This window comes from Sapajus apella, unplaced genomic scaffold (assembly GCF_009761245.1).
Source record: "Sapajus apella isolate SASKATOON/1434 unplaced genomic scaffold, GSC_monkey_1.0 scaffold51, whole genome shotgun sequence".
Classification (NCBI taxonomy): domain Eukaryota; kingdom Metazoa; phylum Chordata; class Mammalia; order Primates; family Cebidae; genus Sapajus; species Sapajus apella.
The window spans coordinates 439,186-445,046 of NW_022436991.1; the positions used below are offsets into that span (position 1 = coordinate 439,186).

General features: G+C 51.5%; 1 non-coding gene across 1 annotated transcript; it reads right to left on the bottom strand.

Annotated features, from left to right (window-relative positions):
* Positions 1–1,153: 1,153 nt before the first annotated feature.
* TRNAT-CGU lies at positions 1,154–1,225 on the bottom strand. The gene has a single exon. It is a non-coding gene; the product is annotated as a tRNA-Thr (tRNA).
* Between the last annotated feature and the right edge of the window lie 4,636 nt (positions 1,226–5,861).

Genomic DNA, 5,861 nt, shown 5'->3' on the forward strand with positions numbered 1-5,861 from the left:
ACCCGGGCCCAGCTCAGAGAGCAGCTGAATGCGGAAGCTCTGGGGCGGGGCCCAGCAATCTGTGTTTAACGAGCCCTCTAGGGGAGGCTGATGCAAGCTCACAAGTGTAGAACCTTTGCTGTGGAAAGGGGACACTTACCCCCGGCCGCTCCTTCTCCCTACCTCTCTCCCTGTCACTTTGCGAGAGCCCGTTCTGGCCAGGCCAGTTCACCGAGGGACGCGCAGAGTCCAGTTTCACCAGGCACACACGAGACGCTCCACGACTGCTCCACCAGCTAGGAATCTCGGACTGATACAGGCTTCCCCAAATTCGCTCAAGCTGGTTTTCAGAGTGCACCATGTAGCCGTCCTGGGGTTTGGGGGTCACTGAATAACGTCTTCAAAGGCATTCCACAGCCCCGCGGTGCATCCTTTGTGATGCAAGGAAAACTTGTGCGACCTGCCTGGAGCTCCGTATACGGAGGCCGCCTCCACAGCAGCCTCTCCAGGCAGCTGCTTCACAAGCGCCCATTTTACAGAGGGACAAGCCGAGGCTCAGAGAGGGAGGTTTCAGATTTGCGCGTCAGCATTGCTCCAAGTCTGGGCAGGGCTGCTTCTCTTTCGAACGCAATGACTACAGTGGATTTCCTTTCAAAAATAGCAAACCAGACAGACACCAGCTGACTCGGGGTGTGGGCTCTGTACCAGACAACGGCAGGGCTTTTGTTAGAGCGGATAAAATTGGATATTCCTGTGCAGAAGTATGTGGAGGGGCCCTTAAGCCAAACGCCAGCAACCGAAGGCCTCCTTGCCCGAAGGGTGTTAGGGTTCCCTGGGGCCATGATCTGCAGGCGATCCTTCGAGTTTTCGATCCCCGCCCACTCCCGGAGCCCTCCACTTTCTCCCAGGGTGTGAAGCGCCCCAGGGGTAGCAGGGGGTGCTGTGTGTAGGGAGCCTATAGACCGAGCCGGCCAGACTTAAGGCCCAGACTCCCAGAGGCTGGAACACCCAGACTTCCACCTTCTGTGAGGGAAGGAGGGGAGCTTGAACTCAAACCCTTGGAGGAAAACAGTTGGGCGGATCTGCAGTCCAGGAGTTAAGGATCCCCTCGATGAGTTCGGCAGGAGTCGACCACTCCTAAAAAGTCTCCACCTTACAGGGGAAGGCTGGTGGTAGGCACGGACGGGGTTCGAACCCGTGATCTTCGGTTTACGAGACCGACGCCTTACCACTTGGCCACCGCGCCTGCGTTGCGATGGCGGCCTCGCAAACCTCTATGCTGGCGCGGCTCCCGTGCGCTCGCCCCGCGGGCACGAGCGCGCACGGTCCCCTTCCCGGTGGCAGCCGGCGGGGCGGGGCTTCAACGGGCACGCGCCGGCGAGCTCCGCGGCTCGGGAGAGGGGCAAGTGGGGTCCTCAGTCTCCTGCAGCGGGCTCGGGGACCCCTGGCGCTAGGGCGCGGCTGGAGCGGTGTCCCGGGGGCCCTGCGGGACAGGCCGGGCGCCGGCCGGCGTCTCAGAGCCCTGGTTCGAATCCCAGCTCCTCCAGCGTTCCAGAGCCCTGGGGCGGCTCGAATCGGAGCCTCAGTTTCCCCTCTATAGAGTGAGGCACTCAGGAAGCGAGGAGTGGTGGCAGTTTTCCTTATCAGCCCGACTTCGGGCCCTCCACCGCCGCCTTGCAGGGAGCCCTCGCCCAGCCAGGGTTGCTGGATGGAGGCGTCAGAGTTAGAAAGTAAAAGCTCCTGGAATCCCCGCGTTTTGAGAGGCCGGGGCGGGAGGATCGCTTGAGCCCAGGAGTTCGGGGATGCAGGGAGCGGAGATCGCGCCCCTGCACACCAGCCCGGGCGGCAGAGCGAGACCTTGTGTTAAAAGAAAGAAGGAAGGGAGGGAAAGAAAGAGCCGAAAGTTTCTTCTTCCCCCAGTTTACCTGTTTAGCCTGGATGTGTCCTGGTCCCAAGACCAGCGCAGCACCCGGGATTTTGTTAGAAATGCAACTTCTCTCCCGCCCAGAGCTGCTGACTCAGCGGCTAAGTCAGCCCCAAGGCACCTGACTGTTTAGTACACGCTCATATTTATGGATTCCAACATGCCCTTTGATTTCCACACCAACAGACTGATTTACTGTTCTCTGCACTTTGAGTTTTCATGAATTAATGTATGATGTGTTAATTCAATGGCTTTTGGTAGATAATACAATATAATCACCACAACTAATAGCGGCATTGTTTGAGAAATATAACAATTTCTATTATTCATAAATGTGATGTATAATATTAGCACAATAGAGCAAATCACATATACTGAAGTATATACTGTAATTAATGTGATTATTATGCATGGGCGAATTACCTTAGTCTCCAGTAGCTGGATGGATTTCCACTGAGTGGCTGTGCTGTAATTGATTTAATCTGTTGCTGGGAGCTGGGCATTAGGTTGACTGGAGGTGTTTTTTTGCTCACAGAACATTCTGCTATGTGTGTCTCTGCCTGCTGGTACCAGTGATGCTGTAGGGTATATAGGAGCATAAACTAAGAATGTCCACAGTATACCAGGCAGGTGTACAGGCAAATAGGAAGCTGAAAAATACCAGGGAGTTGCTTTAAATGTCAAGGTTTGGGCAGGTGAGTGGAAAAGGCATAATTTTCCCTCCAGGCATTAGGACTTCCACTTCCACCTGGAGTGCTGTGGCTGTAAGTGCAAATCACCTGGTAGCTCCCCAGTTAAAAGAAAAAATTGGAGAACATTTTCAGAAAACGTGCATTAGCAAGCATTGCTTCTGAATAGCAGATGATGATACTGGCTTCACTGTTCCCACCTTTTTTATTTATTTATTTTTTTTTGTGGTGTTTACTGGGTTGTTGGAATTATTGTGCAGAAGTGGCAGAGGCTTAAGAAAAGAAATTAGCAAATGAAGGAAAATCACATGGGGGCTGAGCCCAGAACTAACTGGGAGGTAGAATGGAAATTGAATTTTAAAGGGTTCTTTTAAAATCTTTGTCTTCCGAGGGAAGGGAGGCAGTTAAAAGCTTCAGGTGTCCCAGGCACAGGAAAAGGGGTGTATGTACCTTGATCAGCAGGCGGGATGCCCTTTGTATCCTCACGGTCTAGGGTGCCCTCTGACCCTCTGTGAGCCCTAAAATAGAGCACACAGGTGGTAGGTGTAGAGCAGATAAGCCCATTTATCTGGCAGGTGAAAAGGAGACCCGACAGGCTTTGCAGCACGGATACTTCGATGGTGGATCTCTCTGTTCTGGCCCTGGCGTCTGCACAAGGTAGGTCCTCAACAAATATTGTCGAAGGTGCCAACATGCGTTCCCTTCCTTCCACGTGGTTCTGGGGACCCTTGGACCACCGTACCAGCAAATGTCTCAGTAGTGAACTTTCAGCAAGCCTTTTGCTGACCAAGCCACAACCTTCAATTTCTCGGTCATAGGAATTGGCCAACGTTCCCCCTGACTGAGAAACTAAGCAAATATTCCCTGTGCCCTGACAGGGTCCTGGGTCCAGGTGAAGTCCTGATGGCACACAACAGTGACCCAGTCCCTGGCTTCCCAAATGCTAGGGCAAGAAACCAGGGTTGGCTGAGGCAGACGGTGGTTTCAAGGGACTAGAAAGGTGGTATTTTAGGTGAGAAAAAGTCAAAATTGATCTGGTGACAAAGAGAAGTGCCATTATGGAATACTTTTGATCTTTTTGTTTCTTCTGTATAATTAAGTTGTCTAGATCTGAATAATTTATAAGCATCCACTTTTCCTTTGTGTGAAAACTTAGGCACTCTTTTCTGTTTTAGATATATATTCTAATTTGTCATTTTTCTTGCACCTCTATTTTCCTGTGCCTATCTGTAAAGTAGAAATTCTTAGGCCGGGTGCAGTGGCTCGTGCCTGTAATCCTAGAACTTTGGGAGGCCAAAGTGGGCAGATTGAGCTCAGCAGTTTGAGACCAGCCTAGGCAACATGGTGAAACCACGTCTCTACTAAAATACAAAAGGTTAGCTGGGCGCAGTGGCGCATGCCTATAGTCCCAGCTATTTGGGAGGTTGGTTTTTTAAATCTGAGCCCATGCACTTAAGCCCAGAAAGTGTGTGAAATCCCCAAAAGTATATATAAAGTTCGTAGGTACTTTTCTTGGAAAAGGGATGTCGCAACTTACCAGTTTTGTTTGTTTTTTGAGACAGAGTCTCTGCTCTGTTGCCCAGGCTGGAGTGCAGTGGTGCCTTCTCAGCTCACTGCAATCTATGCCTCCTGGGTTCAAGCGATTCTCCTGCCTCAGCTTCACAAGTAACTGGGATTACAGGCTTGTGCCACCATGACTGGCTAATTTTTGTATTTTTAGTAGAGGCGAGGTTTCACCATGTTGGTCATGCTGGTCTTGAACCCCTGACCTCGCAATTTGCGTGCCTTGGCCTCTCAAAGTGCTGGGATTACAGGTGTGAGCCACCACGCCTGGCCATCATCAAGTTTTCAAAGAGACCTCTTGAGGGTCTTAGAAGGCTGAATGCCTTTTTACTTCCTCTCTCCCTTTCTGATGGTACCTGATTAACCTAAGCCCCAGCAAGATACAGTATCTATATAAAGTGGTTTAGCTACAGCTGTGGGTGCCTAAAAATTTGTTTCAGAACAATACAATGGCAATGTTGCCACACGTTCTGCCTCCGGGGATGACCCGGGCTTCTCCCAGCTCCATCCTGGCTCACCTTGCATACCTGGTACCAGCTGCCCTCCATAGAGTGAGATGCCCTTCCTGGCCTGTGAGGGGCTTGCACCTGTGTTACCTCAGCTAAGCCTTGGCAGTGGCTGGGCCTCACCTGCAGATGTCATTGAAAATGCAGGCTGATTCGGTTAAGTCTGAGCTGGGCCCGTGGGGGTTGCATTTCTAACCTCCCAGCTACTGCAGCTGGGCTGGGGCCTCACTTTGGGAAGCACTGTTAAGGAGTATTCCTGGAGAATGCCGGACGAGGTGGCTTGCACCTATAATCCCAGCACTTTGGGAGGTCAAGGTGTGCGGATCACCTGAGGTCAGGAGTTCAAGACCAGCCTGACCAACATGGAGAAACCTTGTCTCAAAATACACAATTAGTCGGGTGTGGTAGTGGGTGGCTGTAATCCCAGCTCGGGAGGCTGAGGCAGGAGAATCGCTTGAACCCAGGAGGTGGAGGTTAGGGTGAGCTGAGATTGTGCCATTGCACTCCAGCCTGGGCAGTAAGAGCAAAACTGCATCTCAACTGGACTAAAAAAAAAAAAAGGTGGTATTCCTGGAGAAATTCATTTCCTTGTGGAAGAGCAAAAACTCTCAGACTTGGATATTTCGGTCATCTGAGGTCATCACAGCAGGGTTTTTACTAACACCCTAAATAAAGATTTTACCTAAAGAAAGCACAGTTAGCTACTCACAGTATCCCAGCTTCTTGAGGCAGGGGCACTGTGTTGTGAGGGATGGGCAGGGTTCTTTTTGCTTTTTTAAAGAGACAAGGTCTTGATCTGTCACTCAGGCTGGAGTGCAAGGGCACAATCATAGCTCACTGCAGCCTCCAACTCCTGTGCTCAACTGGTCCTCCTGCCTCAGTCTCCTGAGTAGTTGGGACTACAGGCACATGCCACCACGCCTACTTGGCTAATTAAAAATTTTTATTATTTTACCTGCTGGGCACGGTGGCTCAAGCCTGTAATCCCAGCACTCTGGGAGGCCGAGGCGGGTGGATAACGAGGTCAAGAGATTGAGACCATCATGGTCAACATGGTGAAACCCCGTCTCTACTAAAAATACAAAACATTAGCTGGGCATGGTGTTGCGTGCCCGTAATCCCAGCTACTCAGGAGGTTGAGGCAGGAGAATTGCCTGAACCCAGGAGGCGGAGGTTGTGGTGAGCCGAGATCGTGCCATT